The 25,758-nt window shown below is 45.4% G+C and overlaps 1 long non-coding RNA gene across 1 annotated transcript; it reads right to left on the reverse strand.

Moving 5' to 3' along the window:
• Positions 1–2,943: 2,943 nt before the first annotated feature.
• LOC113981079 lies at positions 2,944–19,874 on the reverse strand. The gene is made up of 4 exons (XR_003538311.1): positions 19,864–19,874; positions 14,678–14,686; positions 12,223–12,225; positions 2,944–3,151 (listed from the first exon to the last, which is right to left on the reverse strand). It is a non-coding gene; the product is annotated as an uncharacterized LOC113981079 (long non-coding RNA).
• Between the last annotated feature and the right edge of the window lie 5,884 nt (positions 19,875–25,758).

The following is a 25,758-nucleotide window of genomic DNA, read 5'->3' on the forward strand; positions in this document are numbered from 1 at the left end:
GGACAAGTGGGAGAATCGGAAGATAATGGCCAGTCTTCGCGAACGAAGATTTGGGGAAAGGTCTTTTACCTTTCCAGCCTGCACAATGGATTTTTTAGGTGAGACACAGCCTGCGCTGAACTGAGCCCACCCTTTAATCCTAAGGTTCATCTGCCGGGGCCAAGCGAGCTTGGACAATGGCAGTGAGGTCCTCAGGACGTAGGTTTGTTTAGAGTGACCTTCTCATAGATGGATGGCCTCACAGGGCTAATGGGCTCCATCTGCCCGGGGGGACTGGGATTCGAACCTGGGTCGCAGTGGTGAGAGTCCCGCATGCTAACCACTAGGGCACCAGGGGTCCCGGGAGAATCGGAAGAGTGAAAGTGAGAAAACTCGTGGGTTGAGATAAAGACAGTTTAAGAGGTAAAGCAAAAACCGTGCACACAAGCAAAAAGCAAAATAAGGAATTCACTCACTACTTCCCGTGGGCAGGCAGCTGATTTAATAGGCCAGTCAAGAGCAAACCGCACCCTGGCAGTGCCAGTAGCTCACCACAGAGAGTTTACACTCTCTGGACAAATTCTAGGCCTTACCAAGGGCAGGTTGTCCTGTTCCAACCTGTCCCAGACTGGAGTCATTCATCTTTACCTCATGGAGTGGTCGTACAGGGACCCCTTGCCTCCATGGATAAAAGCTTCCTCATCTGTTAAAATAGGTGTATTCATGGATATATGAATACTAACAAAATAATAAAGTTAGAAAGCAATTTCAGAAAACTATTTAAGCAACCTAAACCAATGATTCCAACAACGATATTACCCGGTTGTCTCAAAGATTGCAGGCAATGGTGCAAACCAGATTTTAGGGTCTTATTGGAGAGTCCACAGAACCAGTGCTGTTGCTGCCTCAGCACTGAAGCCACCTTCTTATCCGTCCTTGGTCTCAGTGTAGGACTTCTTTTATGCAAATTAGGTTCACATACATTCCTAGATGACGCTAGATAAGAAAGCATCTTAAAAACATTAGTAGATAAACATGATTCCACAATTCACATGAAAATTCAATGGACCTTTCATCAAACTGCTTTTTACAAGAGGAATTCTTCCACAAGTTGCAGTAGTCTAAGAGACACAGATGTTTACAAATTGCCACTGGAACAAGATATGTGCAAGTATAAACATTGCAAGCTTTAAAACAATTCATATAGCAAAAGCAATATAAGTTTTCAATTTTTTAACAATTAAGTTAGCAACAAGAGAAACTTAAAAAATATAGAAATACCAAAACAAATACAATAATTCCAATATATGTATATGTACCACCTTTAGTGCAAATTGATTTCCAATTGTGTCAGAAGGTTTTTATGTTGGTTTCTTGTCTACTCACTCTTTGGTTCTGGTGTATTTTATTTGCAGTTAAGACATTTGTCTACTTCTGCAGAAAGTTGTTCCCATGGCTCTCAGCTTGAGTTTTGGTGGTACAGCTTTTCAGGTCTGCTTGCTGGAACAGACTATCTGTCCTGGTTAGAATGGCTGGGACCAATTCATCACTGGATGGGTGTAACCCAAAACTGTGTATTCTATGGCCTTCCATGCCATTTCCCAAAAACTGTTGTCAGTAGAGGCCTGTGAGGTGGGAAGATGTTCTTGTCCTCATACCCTTTTATGGAATTCCCTGCTCTGATACCCTTTTATGGAATTCCCCCCTCTGAGGGAGGGACTGAGCACTCCCGCCTGATCTGGAGAATATATAAACTGGGAGTTTTGGAACCTTTCCACCACTCGTGGGATCCAGAGGAAGACTGCAGACCACCGCTCTCAACTAGACTGCAGCTCTCAACCAGACTGAGACCACCACCCTCAACTGGACTGCAATCACCACTTTTGACCAGACCGCAGCAGCTCTCCCACCAGCAGGTTTTTCCCCTCTCCCTTTACTGTGGACTCGGAGGGGGGCCAAGGAACACCACTTTTGTTCATGCCCCAGGGTGCTGGGTTATACATTTGGGTTTTGCGGGTTAAAACCAATTGTCTGTCTGTATAATTGTACTTATTGTATTATTTTAATAAATTGTTATTCTGACTTATAATCTCTCTTTTGAGTTGAGTTCATTTCCCCTGCTGGTTAACTTTTAAACCAGCACACTATCTGTAAACAGTCAACTTCTGACACATTGTTTGTTCCCATTAAGAGCAAAACAGTGGTCCCCCATTTTGATTTTGCCATAGCCCCCCGAAGCTCAGTCAGGGCACAGAGGGCAGGAATATTCACAGGCTGTGAGCCTGAATTGTACGGATTGTATGGAGGCAGCATTGATGGAAGCGTTCTAGGAGACGCAGGTGGTGGCGGTAGATGACCCTTGATTCAGATCTGTATAAGAGAGTAGACAGCACTATGGCTCTGTAAACACTGATTTTTGTACTTTTCTTCAGGTGTTTATTTCGCCAAACTCTTTTATGAATCCTACATCGTACAATCCTAAACATCCACTGGTCAGATTATGTGACCAATACATCTGTTCTTGAACAAGCAGCAGTCACAAATATTGAGGCCATGTTACTGAGAACACAGCTGCGTTGGGCAGGACACGTCTCCAGGATGAAGGACCACCGCCTCCCTAAGATCCTGCTTTATGGTGAACTTGCCACTTGCTGCCGCAAGAGAGGAGCCCCAAAGAAAAGATACAAGGACTCCCTGAAACAACATCTCAGCCTTGGCCATATTGACCACCATAACTGGTCTACTCTGGCCTCCAATGGGGAGGCCTGGAGAAACACCATCTATAACGCTGCTGATGCTTTTGATAAAGCACGCAGGATCACTCTCGAGGAGAAAAGACTACACAGAAAGAATCGTGCCTTGCAGAATATACCATCTAAGGAGTCTTTCTGCTGTGCCTTTTGCAACCGGATGTCGCGACAAGGGAAGAAAGAAGCACTCAATATGAGCATCAGCTAACTTCATTTATTGAACATTGCCAACAGCTTAATATACACTTTATAATTAGCTCATACATATTGCAAAAGCTAAGCTCATTATTGGTTCTTACTTAAATGTTGATTTCGCCTTTACTCCTTTCTTTTGTTTACACAGGTGGTTCTCAGTTGCTTTTGTTTTGCTAATCACAACCTCCTGTTTACCAGCCAACTAGTACGTACAAGGATACTGTAACCTTGCCATGGCCTTGCTATCTCAGATTTTCTCACGGGCCTAGACAAGCTGTGTTCTATACTCTAACAGCCCGTCCATAGTTTTAGCCATATCCATATGTCCCTGTGCTGCTAACCAATTCTCTACAACCGGACATGCCTATCTCGCATTGGCCTTTTTAGTCACCAACGCGCTTGCAACAAACGTGGGTAGAGCCCTTCCCAAATCTTCGTTCGCGAAGCCTAGTGTGGCAGTTTGAGCCACGTTAGAAATCTAAAAATCCAATTTTCAGGCTTCTCCACCCCCTCCCACAATTTATGCCAACACCGAAGAGAAACTTTCAGGCCAGAGGCTTCTATAGGGGAAGGGGAAAATATATACATTTATTTACACAAATAAATACTATACAAGCTAAAGACAACTATATATATATTACATCTCTATCAATCAGTCCTTTCAAGCCCCTCCTTTAAGTTTAGTCCAGGAAAGAGCCTTTTCAAGGCTGGAAAGTAACCAGTCCCTCTGTGGGAGTGTTCTGGGCCTGAACGCTCCCCCCTCACCAAGTTCCAGTTGTTTTGTTGTAGTCTCTCCTCCTCATGAAGTCCAGGAAGATAGCTCTGAGTCCTTGCTCTCCTGCTGCTGTGTGATCTCTCTCTCTCTCATCCCTTGATTCATAGGCTGCTGCAGTGTGGTTCTGCTTATCAAGTGTCCACGTCCTGGCATGTGGATTTCTCCTCAGGTTTTCGGTTGTCCTGCGTGGCAGAGACATCCTCCGGGCCCCCTTTCGCTCTCTCTCTCTCGGGGGTCCGTCTCCAATTTCGCTTGGGACTCTTTCTCCCGAGCGCTGGGCCTACCTCCACGGCCCGTCCACTTGGCTCAGCTTCAATGCTGAGCCTCTCCTCCACTTTCCAGCGGAGGGAAAGGAAAAGCCCCCCTCCACAGCTTAGCTGTAGAAAAGGAGGGGGAAGAGGGTTTGGCTGCAAAAGACTGCCTCTCTTCTCTTACCTCAGGTCAGGTTCAGGTGCTGTGAGTCCCTTCCCTCACTGCACACACTCAAAAATGCTGCCTCTAACTCTGCTCTGGGCTAGGCAGAGTTGGGGGGGCCGCAGGGCTCCCCTCTTCCCCCCGGAGGGGGAAGAAGGAGCCAAGCCACCCCCCGGCCTTCCACACCTACACGCAGCAGACACCAACAGCAGAACTCTTGCCAACAACTTCCGGTGGGCTGTGTATATATGATTTTGAGCAGAAGCGAACAACATGAGTGTTGATTGGCTCTTCAGGGAACACTGCCCTGGCACCCAATCACCTCTGAGTCCCCCTCTTCTCGAGGGGGGGCCAATCTCAAACCATGACACCTAGCTATGATAGAGCCTGAAACAGGCCTAGAGCACACAGGGGCCAATATAGCTAGCTCTTCTTCTCCCCTCCCCTTTTCGTGTTAGCCAGTCTAATGGGCGAGGGGAGGAGCCACAGCGGTGGCCGACCAGTCCGTGGGACAGTGTTGGTCGCTCAGCTTTCCATACTGTGTCCATTCCTGTCGGGCTCCCTTTGGGAACCCATTTCACCACAGGGACGGGGCCAGAGCATGTTTTAGGCAAGCTTCCCTTTTGAGTTTCCCTTCTCGCTGTTGCAAAAAGTATCTTTCCCGGTTTTTGGTCGCTTCTGGGTTCTGTTGCTGTAGCAACGACTGCGAGCCAGAAGCCCAAGTTGGCAGGGCCGTGCCAACTCGGGAGGCGGGGCAGGCCCAGGGGCGGGCCGGGCCGGGACAGGACCATTCTTGTCCACGTTGCCCCCTCCCCGACCGAAATAGAGAGTCCAAGTTGTCCGACTCAACCAGCAGACCCGCCCACAGCGGCCCCGGGGGTCCGAAACTGGGCTTCCCAAAGCCATGGGGGAAAAACGCGAGTACTAGGGGGAGAGTGGGTGCGACCGAGCCGCCCTCAGTAACCAAAGCAACCGTTTCGCTGCTCGCTGCAAAAGCAGTGAGTCCCCGTGGAGGGTCTGTCACCCCCCTTTTTGGAACAGAAGCGGTGGTAGCGCTGGCAGGGGCGGAGGCAACTTCCTCGCTTTCCGCAGGGTCAGTGGTGGTTCTGCTTGTAACAGCTGCCACCTCATCTCTGCTCACTGCAGCACAAGCGGCAGCCCCGCTCGCCGCAGGCATCTTGCCTACAGATGCGAAGAGATCCAGCGCGAGGGGGTCAGCGGCGGCGAGCCCCGTCGGTCCAGCGGCAGTGCTGTTTGTAGCCGCCGCAGGCACCGTGGGACAAATCCCGGCTCCCGCTGCTGCCACCGCCGCCGGAGCCGCGCCGTTCTCAGTCTACTGCTCCCCGGCGCTCTCAGTCGCTTCATCGGCCGTGCCCGCCGCGGCTGCTGCCGGCTCAGCTCTCTGCGCTCCTGTGGCAGCAGTGTCCGCAGGGGCAGCCCCGCCCGCCATAGGTATCCCTCCCCCTGCTGCTGGACGGCCAGGGTCAGCGGAGTCAGCACCCGTGGGAGGGCCAACGGCCGAGGGGGAGTGCTCCCGCTTCTGCCGCAGCTGCTCCTCGGCCACGCTGCTCTCGCTCACAAATGCCTCCAGCATTTCCAGGACTCTCAGGATCCTGAACTGCAGCTGGGCACGGGCAGCAGGGAAATCGAGCCTGGGGCTGAGCTGCATCAGGTCCCGGCCCAGCATGGTCGAGATGTCGTAGACATCGTCGGCTGTCAGCTGGAATGGGCTCTTATCCAGAGCCCTCTCTGGGCTACCATCCATATCCTCCATATCTATATCAGTATAGTCTGTAGGCGACTCATTTGCCTTTTGTTTGATTTCATACATTTTAACCCAACTTATTTCTTCTGTCTTTGCCCCTACAGCAGTACAGTCTGCTGTGTTTGCAGCAAACAATCCTGGAGTCTTTCCTGCACTCAGGGCATGCAGCTCCATTTTTACAGTTCTCATACTGTTATCGCTACCGATGAAATCAACTGCTTCAGCACCCGTCTGCGGTGCTGGGCTACTCGGTTTCACAAGCACATCTACACCTGGGGCTGTCGCCCCCCCTGGGGCCGACGCCTCTATTCTACTGCCACCATCAGAATCAACTCCTGCCACCGTCCCTACACTGGCCAGTTCCGGCGGCGCTTTCGCTGCGATCTCTAAAATCTCTCTTGTTTCCACGCCAGAAGCAACCTTAGTAAAAGTTGACTTTTCAGCCTTCACAGTTCTTATCACGTCACTGATACAGCTATCTGCTACTCCCGCGCTCACCTCTGCTGTTACCACAGTAACCTCGTCTGCTCCAGCAAAGCTGCCGGCAGCAGCTGCAAAGTTACAGGCTGCTCCTTCCACGCTCGCTGGAACAGGCGGGGGAGACCCCGCTTCCATTGCCCCCCTGGGGCCAGGAGTTTCTCCTGCTGTTACTCCTGTTTCGACCAAACTAGATATTACCTTTGAGCTAGCTAGCCCCGCAGCGTCTGCATAGCTCTCGCTCTGCTCTGCCACGCTAAAAGCAGCTTCAACAAAAGCCAATCTTACAGATCTTATCTGTACCTCTGTGCTTACTCCAGCCAAACTAACAGCCTCTGTTCTTACAGTCACACCAGCGGGACTCACTCCCACTGGCCTCGAGCTAACTCTTCTGGAGGCCTTAATTTGCCTAATCCCTCCCGGTGCAGCCAGACCCACACCAGGGAGTCCTCCAATGGCCTGTGCCTGCCCAGGGGCTGCTACTCCTGCCTTTTTTCCACGTGCCCTCTCTCCCCAACCGCCGCGTCGGGACCCACAGACAGCCGCCCGCACGGGGGGGAGACCGGGGGCGAGGCCTGCACCTCGCCTCCCCTGCCCTCACTACCTTAGGGTTACCAAGTTTTTACTGTAACCTCTCAGCTACTTAATTATTGCCAGCCAACTTGGCTCCAGAGCCCCACCGGCTCCTCAGAGCATCAGACCACACTGGAAGGCGTCCCTTCCAAAAACAAAACAGCCCTAGGCTGAAACCCGCTCTGACCTGGGTTGGTGAACCACCCGTTTGCCGACTGGAAAGCGACTCCCGCGACTATCTGGGCCCAAGTCTTAAGTTAACTTTCCAGTCCTCCGTGTTCCCTACCTCCCGGGAATACAAAACTTTCCCGCAGCTGCTAACTAAACCAGGTACCTTTTTCCCTTATTTTGCCTTTTCTTATCTCACCTCTATGCTCCGTGCTTGCTTCCGTGGGTTCTGTGGAGCTGGGCTTCTCAGACCGGGGCGGGAATTATCTCAGATAAAAGCCGGCTTGATGAGGAATTCCTGCATGATGAAAGTTTCCAGTCTGAAGAAGTTCCAGTCCAGGTTTCCCCGTTCAGGCCAACAGCTGATGCCTGCTCAGCTGGTGCTAAGAAAAAAACTCCGAAGCAGTTAATTCAGGGTGAGATAAGGAAAGGGTTTAATTGTGTCAAGGCAAGAGATGTTACATGACGCGCGCCGTCTGTGCTTGAGATGTTACATTTTATAATACCATCTGTCCAATCCCAAGTGTGTCCACCCTGTTACTTTTGCCCTGATCCACCCCCTGGCCCACCCCCTGGGAATTGGGTCTGGGGGCTTTTGAGACCCTCTCTTCATCAATCCTCATCTTCTTAGGGGCACAGAGGGTACAGAGTCACCTAGTTCTTGACTCTGTTCTGCGGTTTAGGCCAAGATACAAGTGTTCTCCAAACAGAACAGGCCTTGCCTTGACAAGAGACTAAACATTTCTACTGGATTCGGGGGTAGGGTTGATATAGGGAACATGGAATGGGGTAAGAGGGTTAAGGAATGTGTAAACTAAGGGGTGCTACAGGATAGAGGGACAAGGGTTGCTGCTTTTAAAATCTACCTCTACTACTTATAAAACTTATAAGGCTTACAAATATTAGAAAAATAAAAAACCATTAGGGGCTTAAGGCATCAGGATGATGGAAGACTTCCTGAGGTGCGGGTTGATAGAGAACCTCTGTCTTCTTCAAGCTGACTTCCAGCCCAAAGAGCTCAGCAGCCTCTGCAAAGCAGGATGTTAAACACTGCAGAGCTGCTTCTGTGTGGGCCACAAGGGCAGTGTCATCAGCATAAAGCAGCTCCCGGACAAGATGATTTAAGGTCTTAATATGGGCCTTCAGTCACCTTAGGTTGAATAGGTTTCCATCAATACGGTATTGAATGTAGATACCATCCTGATCATCGAGCTCTGCTGTGGCCCTTTGGAGCATCACGCTGAAAAAGACTGTGAATAGGGTTGGTGCGAGAACACAACCTTGTTTCATGTCATTAGTTATTAGAAAGGGCTCAGAAAGTGCATTGCCATATCTGACTTGGCCGTGCTGATCCTCATGAAGTGAGATGATCATTTTAAGGAACTTGGGGGGACAACCTAAACGTTCCAAAATCTGCCATAGACCTTTTCTGCTCACAGTATCGAAAGCCTTGGTAAGGTCAACAAAGGTTACATAGAGACCTTTGTTCTGTCCCCTACACTTCTCTTGCAGTTGTCTGAGAACAAACACCATGTCTGTGGTACTCCTGTTGGCTCTGAAACCACATTGGCTTTCAGGTAGAATTCCTTCTGCTATAGCGGGTATTAGTCTGTTCAGGAGTATTCTTGCCAGGATTTTGCCAGCAATGGAGAGCAGAGTGATACCACGGTAATTTGAACAGTCTGATTTAATTCCTTTCTTCTTATACAGGGTGATGATGACTGCATCTCGAAGGTCTGATGGTAGTTTGCCTAGTTCCCAACAGCGCACCACAAACTCATGAAATTTAGCATGGAGTGCAAGGCCCCCATGTTTCCAGACTTCAGGTGGAATTCCATCAACCCCAGCTGCCTTGCCGATTTTCACCTGCTGTATGACCTTGAGGGTTTCTCCTAAAGTGGGGGCAGTATCCAATTCGTACTTCACCGATTGTTGTGTGATGGACTGAATATACACAAGTATACACAAGTATACACAAGCACAGGTATAATTTCAGTAGTCACTCGCCATTCCCCCCCAAGTTGTCTGTTGAGTTCATTTAGTCCATGACTGGTGTAATTGGAGCAGTCCTTACTCATTGTCCATGGTAGTTATGACATACAGTGGCAGTATCATTCAGCAACCAATATTATACAATTCAACATTACAGACAGTTCTTACCAAAAAATCGAAGTACCATTGAGGCACACATCGTGTTTCCCCATCTTTCTGCATTAACCACTGTTACAGTTTTTTTTTTTACTTTTTTAGCGTCTGGTGAATTTTTCAATACTAACAGCCGGGGTGGGGTAAGTTTCAGGCTTTATTGTTCGCCTGGCTTAGACCTTAATGATTGTCCTATTGAAACGCTAATGGCTTTTCTCTGCAATAAGGACTCTTTTGTTTTCCTCTACCCGAGGCAAGGGGGGAAGGTAGATTTTTACTGTGTAACTTTAGCCGAAGCAACAGCTATAGAGGGAAAAACGGGCTGGCAGTTTTTGGCTGGGAGGTGCTTGGTTTGGGTTTTTTTTTTTTTACCTTTTTTGGCTTTTGGGAGGCACGCGTGGTGGAACTGGAGGGGTTCGGCAGGGCTTTTGGGATCGCTCGTCTAGCTCAGGAGATTTGGAGGAGAGTCCCTGCCTGCACTTTTTCTTCCCCCTCCTCTTTTCCCGTGTTGGCAGCAGCTTACTCCCATCAGCAAAAAAAGAGGGTCCTGGCCAGAGCCCGCCTTTGACAGCGTGAGTCCACTGGAGGAAACCACCCTTCCCCCCTTTTCTCTTCCCGTGCCGGAGGCGGCCCGCGCCTCCTCTGGGAGGTGCTTTGGACTGACCCAGCTGCTCCCGCGCTCCTGGTCCCACATACACGGCGGCCACCAGAGCCCATCAGCGCCACCTGCCGACCATCATTGAGCAACTGCAACTTTTGCTTCTCCAGAGGCCCAACAGCGCCACCTGGTGACCGTGAGTGAGGCACTGCAGCCCTCTGCTGGTAGTAGTTATAACTGCGCTAAAGTCAAAAAGTACTTGTTTTCAGTGGAAGTTTGGTTATGGGATTATTGCTTGTTTTTGTTGTGCTACCTATACATATATGTATATAATGGCCAGTCTTCACGAACGAAGATTTGGGGAAAGGTCTTTTACCTTTCCAGCCTGCGCAATGGATTTTTTAGGTGAGACACAGCCTGCGCTGAACTGAGCCCACCCTTTAATCCTAAGGTTCATCTGCCAGGGCCAAGCAAGCTTGGACAATGGCAGTGAGGTCCTCAGGACGTAGGTTTGTTTAGAGTGACCTTCTCATAGATGGATGGCCTCACAGGGCTAACGGGCTCCATCTGCCCGGAGGGACTGGGATTCGAACCTGGGTCGCAGCGGTGAGAGTCCCGCATGCTAACCACTAGGCCACCAGGGGTCCCCCCATATATGTATATATTCTTTAGTAAAGAGCTGTTATTTTTGTTTCCACACCTTTCTGACTGGAGCCTCTTAATTTTGAAGTTATAATTACTCAGAAGGAGGAGCTTGGGTTTTCTCATATCCCACCCTCCTTAGCAAACATTTCTGTCTCGTCAAACTGAGACACCCACCAAGTGCACCCAGGCCCTTGAGCAAAAACAATCCCATGGATGGGTTTGTCTTTGCCTGAGGCAGGACTAATCCAAACTGTCTTCCCTAACACATTTCTCATATGCACCACGGGGACTTTATCTCCTACAGTACATGAAGGTTTTGACTGGGCAGGGCCAGCTCGATTGGTAGAGCCTCTAATGTTAACTAACCAAGTGGCCTTTGCTAAATGTAGAACCCAATGTTTGAAGGTCCCACCACCCATTGCTTTCAATGTGGGTTTTAACAGTCCATTGTACCATTCCACTTTCCCAGAGGCTGGTGCATGATAGGGTATATGATATACCCACTCAATACTGTGCTCTCTGGCACTTTAATCTTTGCAGCTTGATTCACTTGTCCATTGTTGCAATGTTCTTCATTAGCCCGACTCTTGGGTACATGTGCATCTACATGACACACTTTCACAGCCAACTTCTCTACCCGGGCAGTGATGTCTTGCCAGAATTCAGCATCGTAGATGGGTTTCCCTCTGTGTTAACAATTGGTCTTTTTCCTTCAGTCTAGCTGCCTCGACATAGCATTTGCTACTATCCACAAGTCAGTGTAGAGGTAGAGTGTTGGCCATTTCTCTCGTTCTGCAATATCTAAAGCCAGCTGGATGGCTTTCAGCTCTGCAACCTGACTTGGTCCACCTTGTCCCTCAATAGCTTCTGAGACTGGTCGCATAAGACTCCATGCAACAGCTTTCCCTTTTTGATGTATCCCTACAATACAGCAGGAACCATCAGTAAAGAGAGCATGTTGTTTTTCATTTTCTGGTAGCTGATTATAATGGTGGGGGCTCCTCAGCACGTTTCACCTGCTCCTCTTCCTCTTCTGATGATAGTCCAAAATTTTTTCATTTAGGCCAATTCATGATGACTTCCAAGATCCCTGGATGATTGGGGTTTCCTATTCAAGCTCACTGCGGGATTAGAGTGATCCACTTACTCCACATGGTATGGGTGGCATGATATGTGGAAAGGACTTTCCCTTTGAACATCCAGCCCAGCACTGTGTCGACCTGCCGGAAGGCAGGAGGGCTCTGCAGAGGGATCTGGATAGACTGGAGAGATGGGCTAACTCCAATGGAATGAAGTTCAACAAGGCCAAGTGCCGGGTCCTGCACTTTGGCCACAACAACCCCCTGCAGTGCTACAGGCTGGGGACAGAGTGGCTGGAGAGCAGCCAGGCAGAAAGGGACTTGGGGGTGCTGATCGACAGGAGGCTGAACATGAGCCAGCAGTGTGCCCAGGTGGCCAAGAAGGCCAATGGCATCCTGGCCTGCATCAGGAACAGTGTGGCCAACAGGAGCAGGGAAGTGATCCTTCCCCTGTACTCTGCATTGGTGAGGCCACACCTTGAGTATTGTGTTCAGCTCTGGGCCCCTCAGTTCAGGAAGGACATTGAGGTGCTGGAGCAGGTCCAGAGAAGAGCAACGAGGCTGGTGAAGGGACTTGAGCACAAGTCCTATGAGGAGAGGCTGAGGGAGCTGGGGTTGTTTAGTCTGGAGAAGAGAAGGCTTAGAGGCGACCTCATCACTCTCTTCAACTACCTGAAGGGAGGTTATAGCCAGGAGGGGGTTGGTCTCTTCTCCCGGGCAACCAACAATAGGACAAGGGGACATGGGCTCAAGCTCTGCCAGGGGAGGTTTAGGTTAGATGTTAGGAAGAAATTCTTTACAGAGAGGGTTATCAGGCATTGGAATGGCCTACCCAGAGAGGTGGTGGATTCACCATCCCTGGAGGTTTTTAAAAAGAGATTGGACATGGCCCTTAGTGCCATGATATAGTAATTGGAGTTGGATCAGGGGTTGGACTTGATGATCTTGGAGGTCTTTTCCAACCCAACCTATTCTATGATTCTATGATTCTATGATTCTATGATACTCCAGAACCCCAGGGGTTATCCTTGAGTCTCCCCAGGTACTTTTTGCCAGAGGCTCCAGGAAGGACCATTCTCCCCTGCTGCCATGTACAGCATGTTTTTTACATCCTGTCCTGTCCAGACTTGCCCAAGGGCTACTGCATGAACAATGTCCTGTTTAATTTTTTCAAAAACTTGTTGTTGTTCAGGACCTCACTTGAGATCAATTTTCTTCCATGTTACAAGATAGAGAGGGCTTACAATCTGACTGTATTCAGGAATATGCATCCTCCAAAATCCACAGTGCCTAGGAAAGCCTGTTTCCTTCTTTCTGGTTGATGGGGACATAGCTGCTATTTTGTTGACCACGTTGATTGGAATCTAACTAAGTCCATCTTGCCATTTTACTCCTAAAACCTGAATTTCCCTGGCAGGTCCCTCGACCTTACTTTGCTTTTATGGCAAAACCAGTTTTCAGGAAGATCTGGATTATCTTCTCCATTTTCTCAAAAACTTCCTCTGCTGTGTTGCCCCATACAATGATGTCATTAATGTATCGCAAGTGTTCTGGAGCCTCACCCTTTTCCAGTGCAGTCTGGATCATTCCATGGCAAATCGTGGGGCTGTGTTTACACCCCTGGGGCAGTCGGTTCTAGGTGTACTGGACACCTCTCCAGGTAAAGGCAAGCTGTGGTCTGCACTCTGCTGCTAAAGCAATGGAGAAAAATGCATTAGCAATGTCAATGGTGGCACCACTTTGCTGCCTTGGACTCCAGTTGATACTGAAGTTCCAGCATGTCCAGCACAGCAGCACTCAGTGGTGATATGACTTCATTCAGGCCAGGATAGTCTACTGTCAGTCTCCACTCTCCATTGGACTTAGGCACTGGCCATATAGGACTATTAAAGGATGAGTGAGTCTTGCTGACCACTCCTTGGCTCTCCAGTTTATGAATCATCTCATGGATGGGAGTCATGGAGTCTCGGTGCAGTACTGTCGACAGTGCACTGTTGTGGTAGTGATTGGTATCTGGTTGTTTTTCAACCCTCAGCAGTCCCGCAGCAGAAGGGTCCTCTGAGAGGCCAGTCAAGGTATTCAGCTGTCTAATTTCCTCTGTTTCCACAGCAGCTGTCCCAAAAGACCAACGATGCCCTTTTGGGTCCTTGAAATACCCTCTCCTGGGGTAATCTATGCCAAGGATACACGGGGTCTCTGGGCCAACCACAATGGGGTGTTTTTGCCGTTTGTTCCCAGTCAGGCTCACTTCAGTTTCCAGTACAGTTAGCTGTTGGCATCCTCCTTTCACCCCAGAAATAGAGATGGATTCTGTCCCTACATATCTTGATGGCATCAGGGTACATTGTGCACCTGTGTCAGCTAAAGCCTTATGCTCTTGTGAGTCTGATGTGCCAGGCCATTGGATCCACACAGTCCAATAGATCTGATTATCCCTTTCCTCCACCTGGCTGGAGGCAGGGTCCCTCTAGTTCTGGTCATGCTGCTGTTATGATCTGCCCTGCAAGGCAGAAATAACTTTTGGGGTTTTTTTGCTAATAAATGTCTTGTGGTGAATTAAAGTAAATCGATACTAGATGATCAGTGTTTACAGATATATATATATATATATATATATGATTTATTTTAGAACAATTTGGTTGCAAAAGAAAACAGGTATGTAGCCATTTTGGTTGTTATTATCTATAGTAATATGGAAATATAAAAGCATAGAGATATTACTCAAGAAAATGTGTAAGGGAAAAGAGAGAAAGGAAGAATAGAAGTTCATATTCACCACCCAGAGGCCTCTGACAAACTTGTTTGTTGTCGCTGGTGTCTTGGTCTGTCAGGAAGTGGTAGGGGAAATAACCCTGCAAAACATAAAGTCCAATGGGTTTATACATCCTCAGAAACCCTCCTGGTACCCTCCCCATGTGTGTGGGGGGTGCCGTTTTTGCACAGTCATGCTGGTTTTGCAGGCTGTTTTTTTGCACAGTCATGTTAGTTTTGCAGGAATGGGTCAGAGGCTGGAGAGGCTGGTTTTTGCACAGTCATTTAAGCTTGGGAGGGGTGCTTCGGAGGCACCCCTGCTAAATGTGAGGTCTCCTCCAGGGTAGTGGTGGGTGTGTGCACAGCAGGCCCCTTTTGACATGGCCTGGCTCATAGGAGATAAGCATCACACACCCAGAGACTGCCCCTGGCCTCCACAAAGCTAACAGTTTGTGGGCTATGACCTCCCCCCTTCAGCCTTGATCTTCAATCTCCTGGCAGGAGGCTTCTTTGCACAGCTTGCTACAGTAGCAATGTTTTAAGGCAATTAAAAAATCCAATTCCTCACAGCTATTCGTTGCTCACTTCTTGTAAATATGACCTGGAGGTCCCTTCAAGAGGATCGGACATAACATCATCCCTTCTATTCTGCCTGAGGACTTGCCCATGGGAAACTGGAGTGGCATTTATGCTTGAAGAGTTTCCTGTGGTGGTCATTCTTCCTGTCATGTACCCATGCTGCTAGGGCAGAGGTGGGTTTTCCATCCCACTTTCTCATGTCTTCTCCATGTTCGTGCAGGTAAAACCACAGGTTACCTATTGGTGTGTACTCTCTTTTTAGGGGAGCACCTGGTCCTAATAGCAGAGACTCTGGCCTGTACTAGTGGGGCATGGAAAATTTCCTCTTTAATTTCCTCTTTACATTTCTGGTGGCCCTCTTTAATTTTCCCTTTTAAATTCTGTAAATCCTCGGTCAGTCTTTCCACGGACAAGACGTAGGCCTTTAACTGGCATCCCTTTCCTCCAGCGTGTTTACTGCACCACACGGCTTTGTGTTGATAACAAACTTACTGAGTGTGCACTCAACCCCACTGTCCATGTCACTGACAGATGTTAAACAGTGCCAGTGCCAATACCCCTGATGAACGCCACTCGTCCCTGGCATCCACTTGGACATCAAGCCTTTGACCACAACCCAGTGAGTGTGACCATCCAGCCAATTTTTTATCTACTGAATAAAAAATTCACCATCCCTGGAGGTTTTTAAGATGAGACTAGATGTGGCACTTAGTGCTATGGTCTAGTAACCACGGCAGTAGTGGATCAAGGGTTGGACTTGATGATCTCGGAGGTCTTTTCCAACCTGGTCAATTCTGTGATTCTGTGAATGGCCCACCTATCAAATCCATGTCTCTCCAGTTTAGAGACAAGGATGTTGTGCGGGACAGTGCCCAATGGTTTGCACGAGTCCAGGTAGATGACGTCAGTCGCTCTTCCCTCATCCACCAACTCTGTGACCCCGTCATAAAAGGCCACCAAATTTGTCATGCACAATTTGTCTTTAATGAAGCCATGTCTGTCACCAATCACCTCCTTATTTTCCATGTGCCTTAGCATCATTTCGAGGAGGATCTGCTCTGTGATCTTGTCAGGCACAGAGGTGAGATTGACTGGCCTATAGTTCCCTTGGTTTTCTTATTTCCCTTTTAAAAAATGGAGGTTATGTTCCCTCTTTTCTAATTAGTGGGAACTTCATCCAGCTGCCACAACTTCTCAGATATGACGGATAGTTGTGGTCAGAATAGAGAGATTTCTCTGAACAATTTTTCCTGCTTTCTGTAGGCCTTACTTGACATGACTTTAGAAGCTGTAAACTGTAATGTTTATGCTTATAGACTGTGTGAAAATATGCAATGTTTATACTTGTTAGCTGTGTGTCTAGTTATAAGGTTTGAGAACATAGTATATTTATAGTAAGAAAGCCTTGAGAAACTAGAGATAAAAGTACACCTGCAGATTTCAGAAACCCCCTAATTATGAAGGCCTCTACATGCCAAGTATGATGTCAGGCCACGTGGACAGAACATCAGGTCCAATGAACTGGAGACATGAGACACGTGTACAGACTGAACTATCCAATCACCTTGTTGTAAGCATGTGCCCAAAACAAACTAAATTGTATAAAAGATGACTTATTTAAATAATGAATGAAGCTTGTTGATTCTCGCATCGAGGGTCTCTTTCTACCCGCGTCGCGACAAATGGCGCATCGAACAGGGATTAAGTTAAATCTGCCATCCCAGGGATTAAGTTGAATCTGTGATCCCAGGGGCTAAGTTGAATCTGCGGTCCCCGAAGCCACGGTCCAGCGTAGTATTCCGGTCGGTCTTGCAGCAGCACAAGAGGTGAAAAGAGTTGGGCGAAAGAGTTGGACTCCGTGCCGCCGAAGGACCTCATACGAGGGTTTTGGCCGGCGAAAGAGTTAAACTCCGCGCCCCCGGCGGCGAAAGAGTTGGACTCTGGCCCAGGACGACCTCACAGGAGGGTTCCTGCCGACAAACACCGCCGAAGTCTTTTAAAGGGCTGCAAACAGCGCGCTGACGTATTATAGGTATGGAAAAGACAAGCGGTGCTTTTATTACTCCAGTGCTTTTTAGAAAAGCGAGGAGTTCAGGGTATAGACTTAGAAAAGGAACTAGCGACGGGGGCGAGCCGAGGAGCCGTGCGCGGCCGGGGCGAAGGAGGAGGCGGCAGGCGCCAGCACCGGCACGAGCGAGGCGGGCAGCGGCGAGCAAGAGGCAGCCCCCGCGGAGGAGCCGGCGCGGCAGGAGCCCCCCCGCCGAGAGTAGTCCCGAGGGACCCGCCGCCGAGTCAGCGGAGTAGTAAACACCACCGAACAATATGGATCAGAACTTTTTGACCCTCATTAGGTAAGCTAACGGGGGTGCCACCGGGAACAATATTTTAACAATGGGACAGCATATAACGAAGGAGGAAAGTGTAGTTCTATCTACGTAGAAATCCCTCCTTAACCGAAAGAATGTGAAGGTCACTGATTTTACTCTGCGGCACGTGTTGTGGTGTAGAAAGCGGGGCTTTGAGGCCACATCTAGTACTGCGCTTAGTATATCTGCATGGAACAAAGTTGGTGATAAGCTCTGGGATAAAATATCTAAGGGATCGAAAGATGCGAACGATCTAGCAGTTACCTGGCGTTTGCTGTTTGATACTTTAAAGAAGTGGCAGACAAGAACAGGAGACAGGAGAAAATGAAACTAAGTCAGCTACAGTACAGAATGCTCCAAATTCCAAGGAAAGGAGCTCAATTGATATTATAACAGAACACTTAAAATCCTTGAAAAGTTCAGATGGAGATATAGCTGGCAGCGGTCCAAGCCATTTGCAGAAAAAAGGCTTAACTAACAGCGAAACTGATACTAAGCCGAGTCGTAAATATCCTACAGATATCACCCTGTCTCCCTATAAGACCTCCAAGCCAGAAAATGCAGAAAAATCTAACAATTCTCTCCCAGAGACAGAAAAGAAGAAAGGAACCCCCCTCTCCATTGCCACTGCTGCAGAAAAAACAGTTTTTCCACCAGATTAAGTTTAATATTGTGGAAACCTAAAAGAAGACGACCCCTGCCACAGGGAGCAAAGGAGGGGGCAGAAAGCTGCCTTCTCATGTTTTTGTTGGTTCTTGTGTTAACTGTAGTGTCTGTCAAATGTTTTTTTGTGAGCTCACAATATTATTGTTACTGTGTGTGTATGTGAAGAAACAAGGTTCTTTGCCAGGAGAAGAGAGAAAAAGAAAAGTTAAAAACCTTCCTTTGTCAGGGAGAGAAACAGAGTATAATTCTCCTGATAACGACAGTCTGTTGCTTAGCAACTAAGCAGGAGTGAAAAGCTCTCCTACTTTGTAAAATTACAACTTTGTAACCTTCTGATTGGAGAGAGAAATTGTTTTTACAATTTCATAACATAGTCTTACTAACTGTTTTCTGAAGTTGTTCATTAAAATAACCAAAATTGTTTTAAAATATATAAATGTAACGGAGAAATAGAGTGTCTAAAGTAAACTACTGATGCCTGTGATAAAAAAATTCCAAGGCATGTGGGAGGAGTGATTTTTTCCAACAGAGCTACTAACCACAACTACTCTATCTTCCCTCTTCCCCCCCCTGCTCAAACAGCTCTGTAAACATTTTTCGTTGCTTCTGTGTTTTAAAGATAGGTTTTTTGAGATTGCTAAGAAACTTTAAGGTAGACTTATTTGGTGGAACACCTAGCTCAAAAATATCTTATTTGACAGAGGCAGTTTTTGCCAGAGAAAAAAGGAAAAATAAATAAATTGTTTCTAACTGAAAGTTTCCACCTTTGTGAAAAGAGAGATAAAATCTAAAGATATAATGCAAGAAATTGCCTAACAACAGACAGCATTTCAAGTTTAAACTGCATCTGTCCTAGTCTCTGTACTAAGCAGCAGAAGTATGTCCCTTTTATCAAGGCGACAATTTTAAACCAGAACTGTTGTTGCTTTGCCAGGTGTGCATCCTGGATCCCCTGGTATATTCTTATGAGCAAAGCCCTAGTTTAAAGCAACCTGAGTTTTACTGTGACTTTATGTAAATTGCTAAAGTTGAAAGCTACTTTATGAATGTTAACTTCTTACATACATTGATGTAAGTTAAACTGTTACACCTATTGTGTTTAAATAAGATGTTTAAAGTTTTCATGCATATCCCAGAAAAATATATAAATATCAGAAAAAATTCAGAATTAGCTGTTTATAAATCCTAGCTGACCATATAGTTTCAGAAGCTGGGTGAGACTACTTCAATTTTAAAAAAGACGTGACTGTTCTCCAGTTTCATTTTTTACATTCGGAGAGACAGGGATCCGCTCTCAAATCCCAGGCCATGTGTGGCTTGATAATGGAAAAGTAAAAGATGCAAATCTATATTTAATCCAATTATGCAACTAAAATCCTTATCAAAATTAGTAATCCCATCCTCTGAAAGATTTCCATATGCTGAGATTTTGAACAGCCAATTGTTTCTCCCTAATGAAAGTTGTTACTTGCTTTTATCGAAGTTACAGTGATTCAGTGTGTTTTACCTTATGATAAGAGAGAATTGTTCTACAGTACAACATGATAAAATGCTGCTCAAAATGATAAAAACAAGTAAAAAGAAAATACAGAAGTTAGAGACCTAAAAAGATGAGTTAAAACTAAATGTGATTGTTCTAACCAATGTTATTTGAGAAGCAGGATTGAAGGATGCTCCAGGAAAAGTTTAAAGAACCAAGCCATGGAACCTTTCTCCAACAGAGAGAATTACACTGCAAAGAATCATCATTAGGCCTTCAGCTTCAAAGAAAAACTGTAAAATTACCTATGATACCCACTTAAAACTGACTGAACTATTAATAACAAATTTGTGATTTTTTTTTATTAAAGGTGAAGAACAACTAAAAGAAACAGATGAACAAGAGCTGAGAGTTAACTACATCCCAGACATCAGAGACAACTTGGACTGACTTCTCACAGAAGACACTGAATTTCAAGCTGTATTAGCAGACTGTAATAGTGACTTATCTATTCATTTTTCTAGGTACCGGTTATAAACAAAAATCATGTGTTGCTGCCAATCACACATTACTCATGTAGCTCAGACATTGGTTTAACTTCTCCACGATTTAGAAAGTTTTGAAAAAACTATAAGGACGAGTAATGTTGTAATTTACTTATTTTCCACAGCTAAAACAATTCTTGCAGGTTGAAGTGCATGTCACACTGCAGACATCCAGCATAAATCTCTAAAGGTTACATTATACTCAGTGTGAGGGGGTATGAACCGCTTTAACAGAATTATTTACAATGTACTGCATGAATTCTAATAACTGTTTTATTTTCTTTTAGTGACTACTGCTGTGAAGCTTCTTTTAATATACCTAATGTAAACATTCAGAAATTCTTTTTCAGTGTTAACATTGTTGAGTAGATGATCTCATGATAGCGTATTGTACAGGCTAATTGATCCATATTTGATATAATATTCCTTCAGTTCAATCAAGATGCAAATTATGAAGTACTATGTAGAGTCCTCTCCCCTTATAACAATTGTGAGAGTAAAATGAACATTTCAAAAACATCCCATATTCTACCCGAAAGGGAATATAAAAATAGTTATGTCATCTTGGCCTTCATACTATATATCACATCTTGAATTGGGATTTATTGAAATTTTGGAGTTGCTGAGAGTATTTAAGTCTGTAGAAAAGACTTCCTTTGGTGTAATCAGATATAATTGTTATCATTTCTTCAATCTTGTGGTTTCATTCTTTCGATAGATGATTCCTCAGCTTTGACAAAACCTATTGTTTTACTGTTAAAGTCAGTTAAAATCTTAGAACTTTATCATACATCTCAAAATAAATATTGATATATTGCTTTTCTTTTACAAATCACATTTGACTGAAAACCTAAGTGATTTGTAGGAATTCTTTTCTTTTCACCTATATATTTGACTTTATGCTTATTAATAATCTGTACTTTTCAGCTGAAACAGTTTTTATAGCACAACTGTAGGTTGTGATCAGAAAAGCAATACAAGCAATACGTGATGATAAGACAGCTCCGTTTTTTACTACAATATGACAGAGATCAACGGAACCATTCAGAAATTTATTGATCAGTTGCATTATGCAATTAATATCCATCCTAACCTAGATGAAAACATGAAGATGAAATTTTTAGACATGTTAACCTATAATTTTATCAGAATTATTAGAAGATATGGATAGTCTATACATACTGTGTTACAAAATGGAACTGTTATAGAATTCTGTTGTTATCACAAAGGTATTTGGTAGAGAGAAAAGTGTCAGCCCCTTAGTTGACTTGCAAAAGTGTTTTCATGTGTTAAGTTTTTTGCACACAGGTGTTCTCTAGCTATCTACATGATGGATGAGACCTTGGAAAGAAACTGGTTCTTCGGAACAAGGTTGATGTTATTCCTGCAGGTGACTGTGACACCACCAGAAGCTGTTGTAGCTAACAGTTGTCTTAATATTATTAGAACACAGTTTATTGAACACAGTTTCTTAGTATTTTTAAGGCACATGATTTTAAAAAATTAAGAAGCACATAATTATAGAGGGTAAGAATTTAAGTATAATGTGTTGTGTGACCTTTGGATTACTCACTAGGTATTGATAAAAGAAAGTTTATCTATCTGGTTAGTTTTATCTGTTTAGTTAAGAAACTCTAACATTATAAGGTATTAGAAAATTATTATCAGTATAAGGTACTAGAGAATTATTATAATTTCTTAAGTTCGTAGAACGCAGTGACATGGAACTCAAAAGTATATCTGTGTGACAGTGTGTATGATGGTGGCCACCGTGTGAAAGTGAATGAATGAAAATGTATGCATGTATGTGTGTGAACATATGAACATATACACAAACACCTTTAAATAAAAACAGAAGACACATAACCCTAAATTGTATAGAGTTCCATTTACAGAAGTGTTTTAGATTGAATAAAAGCTTTCAAGAATAAACCCTATATTTAGTAGCACCTTTCAGCAAAAGTTAGAGCACAAACCCTAAAGTCAATAAGTTGTTAAGTTCGTTAATGATAATAGTAATTATTATTATATGTAATTGTGTTTGTTGATATGTTATAAGTATAATAAAGAATGTTACAAGAATACAGTAAAAATTGTTCAAAAGCAGAAATGGGGAATTGTGGCCAGAATAGAGAGATTTTTCAGAACAATTTTTCCTGCTTTCTGTAGGCCTTACTTGACATGACTTTAGAAGCTGTAAACTGTAATGTTTATGCTTATAGACTGTGTGAAAATATGCAATGTTTATACTTGTTAGCTGTGTGTCTAGTTATAAGGTTTGAGAACATAGTATATTTATAGTAAGAAAGCCTTGAGAAACTAGAGATAAAAGTACACCTGCAGATTTCAGAAAGCCCCTAATTATGAAGGCCTCTACATGCCAAGTATGATGTCAGGCCACGTGGACAGAACATCAGGTCCAATGAACTGGAGACATGAGACACGTGTACAGACTGAACTATCCAATCACCTTGTTGTAAGCATGTGCCCAGAACAAACTAAATTGTATAAAAGTTGACTTATTTAAATAATGAATGAAGCTTGTTGATTCTCGCATCGAGGGTCTCTTTCTTCCCGCGTCGCAACAGATGGTGGCTTAGCTACTTCCTTGGACAGTTCCCTCAGGACCCACAGATATATCTCATTAGGTTCCATGGACATGTGTACCTTCAAGTTCCTTAGATGGTCTTGAACCTGATCTTTTCCTACAGCAGGTGATTCTTCATTCTCCCAGTCCCTGCTTTTCCCTTCTGTGACTTGGGCGGTGTGTCTGGCACACTTGCTGGTGAAGACTGAGGCAAAAAAGTCATTGAGTACCTCAACCTTCTCTATATCCTGGGTAACCAGGTCTACCACGTCCTTCTGAAGAGGGACCACATTTTTCCTAGTCTCTTTATCACTGACATACCTACAGAAGCTTTTTTTGATGCCTTAAGTCCCTAATGGTTTTTTATTTTTCTACCTTATAAGTTTTATAGGTAATAGAAGTAGATCTTAAAAGCAGACCCTTATCCCTCTTCCCTTAGTTTACACATTCCTTAACCCTCTTACCCCATTCCATACTCCCCATATCAACCCTACCCCTGTATCCAGTAGAAGATGTTTAGTCTCTTGTCAAGGCAAAGCCTGTCTTGTTTGGGGAACACTTGTATCTTGGCCTAAACCGCAGTACAGAGTCAAAGAACTGGGTGACTCTGCTCTCTGTACCCCGAAGATGATGAAGGTTGATGAAGAGAGGGTCCCAAAATGCACCCCAGACCCAATTTCAGAGGGTGGACCAGGGGGTGGATCAGGCCAAAAGTTATGGGGTGGACACACTTGGGATTGGACAGAGGGGGTTATAAAATGTAACATCTCGGGCACAGCCGCCGCGCGCATCGTATACCATCAATTGCCTTGGCACAATTAAACCCTTTCCTTATCTCACCCTAATTAACGGTTCCTGGATTTTTTCTTAGCACCAGCTGAGCAGGCATCATCTTGTTGCCCTTGACATCCCTGGTCAGATTTAATTCTGTCAGTGCTTTAGCTTTCCTAACCTAATCCCTGGCTACTCGGACAATCTCTCTGTATTCCTTTCAGGCTACCTGTCCCTGATTCCACCCTCTATAGGCTTCCTTTTTGTGTTTGAGCTTGTCCAGGAGCTCCTTGTTCATCTATGCAGGCCTCCTGGTGTTTTTGCCCAGCTTCCTCTTTGTTGGTATGCATCACTCCTGAGCTTGGAAGAGGTGATCCTTGAACATCAACCAGATTTCTTAGGCCCCTCTTCCCTCCAGGGCTTTATCCCATGGTACTTGACCAAGCAGATCCCTGGAGAAGCCAAAGTCTGCTCTCCCGAAGCCCAGAGTAGTGAGCTTGTTGTGTATCCCCCTTGCTGCCCTAAGGATCTCAAACTTCACCATTTCATTGTCACTGCAGCCCAGGCTGCCCTTGAGCTTCACATTCCCCACCAGCCCCTCCTTGTTGGTGAGAACAAGGTCCAGCATAGCACCTTTCCTCGTTGGCTCCTCTATCTCTTGGAGAAGGAAGTTATCATCAGTGCATTCCAGGAACCTCCTGGATTGCCTGTGCCCTGCTGTGTTGTCCCTCCAACAGATGTCAGGGTGGTTGAAGTTCCCCATGAGGACCAGAGCTTGTGAACATGAGGTTGCTCCTATCTGTCTGTAGAGGGTTTCATCCGCTCGGTCTTCCTGGTCAGATGGCCTGTAGCAGACCCACCACTGTAATGTCACCTGTCCCTGCCCTCTCTTTAATCCTGACCCATAAGCTCTCAGTCAGCTCCTCATCCATCCCCAGGCAGAGCTCCATGCTCTCCAGCTAGTCACTGACATAGAGGGCAACATTGCCTACTCATCTCCCCCACCTGTTCTTCCTAAAGAGCCTGTATCCCACCTGTCATCCCATCATGTTTCTGTGATGCCAATAAGATCGTAGTCCTGCATGTGTGCACACTTTTCTAATTCCTCTTGTTTATTCCCCATGCTATGTGCATTTGCATAGAGGCACTTAAATTGCAGTTTGGTGTTATGCCATTGTATGGAAAGTTTCAACAACTGTCTGTAGGAGCCCAAACCCAGCTCTCAGCAAAAGGAAGCTTGGTAAATTTGAATCACCAACCTTGGAAAACAAGGGCTGACAAACATCTCGTGATCTGAAGAAACTGGACCCTTGTCCTAAGACCTGTTGATGTACAACCCTGGGATTTAAATCTGGCTCCAAGCAGAATTAAGAAAGGACTTTTTGAGATGATTGTTAAAACCATGTCTGAACCCCTGTAATCCCTCCATCCCCCATGTAATCCTGCTTGAAGAAAAATTAACTATTTGGAAATTACAGTAAAAACTTTTGTAACTCCCTAATTAACATAGGTTGTCCCCTTCATTAACATGTCCAGCCCCCGAGGCCCTTAAAATTGTGTTCTCGCGTTCAATAAACCATTCCAGTTTTACCCCATGCTGGAATCGTGTTTAGCTTTGTTTTTCAGACCGCCACAACTGTCTTTTATTTTAGTGTGGTGTAATGCATGTGGTTCCTTTGGTTAGTTTGTTCGAATATCTAAAAACTTGATTTATTCCAAAGAGTACTTTTTTGTTAACTACAATCAGTGTGATTTCACTGTATGTAATATTACTGTTTTGTTGAGACTCATTAAAAACAGTGAAGTAATTCTCTTATTTACCTTTCCCCTACTGTTTTAAAATTTGTATTACTCTTTATGAATCTGTACCATCATTTTCAACTGTATGGTGGTTGCATTTAATAACACACTCCCCTTCATTTTTACTTTTCCAGAACATTGCTACATATAAACTTCTTGACTCCTTCACCTTGGCTCCTTTACTGTGGGTAAAACCAATCAATGAGGACTACATTATGAAGCCACATTTGGGCAAAGACAGTTGTCATGATTACAGGAGGTTTTGTATTTTATTCCCTTTTCCAACATTGTTTTGGAGAGACTGTCTCTTTAAGAACGAATTTCCCTCCCCCTCCTCCCCGGCCCGCAAGGGCCAGGCAGGAAGGAGATGAATTAAAAAAGGCCAGGCAGAAAATGGAACTTTTTCTCTTCCCTAGACCACATGGGCTGGTGCCTGGGGAGTCCACACAGAACTGCTGCCCATCCTGGGAGCCCCAGCTTCTAATACCTTACATCTTACTTATTGATGTAAAGGGAGAAGTTATTTCACTGATGACAACTGAGATACATTGATATGAGAACTGACCTGAGGTTCTTATTAGTATGAGACTTTTCTTAAAATGTATATGTAGATAAACTGCATATGAAATTTAATAGCTAAAATATTTTAA

The sequence above is a fragment of the Neopelma chrysocephalum genome, unplaced genomic scaffold (genome assembly GCF_003984885.1).
Source record: "Neopelma chrysocephalum unplaced genomic scaffold, ASM398488v2 Primary Assembly neopelma1_96026, whole genome shotgun sequence".
NCBI classification, from domain to species: Eukaryota; Metazoa; Chordata; class Aves; order Passeriformes; family Pipridae; genus Neopelma; species Neopelma chrysocephalum.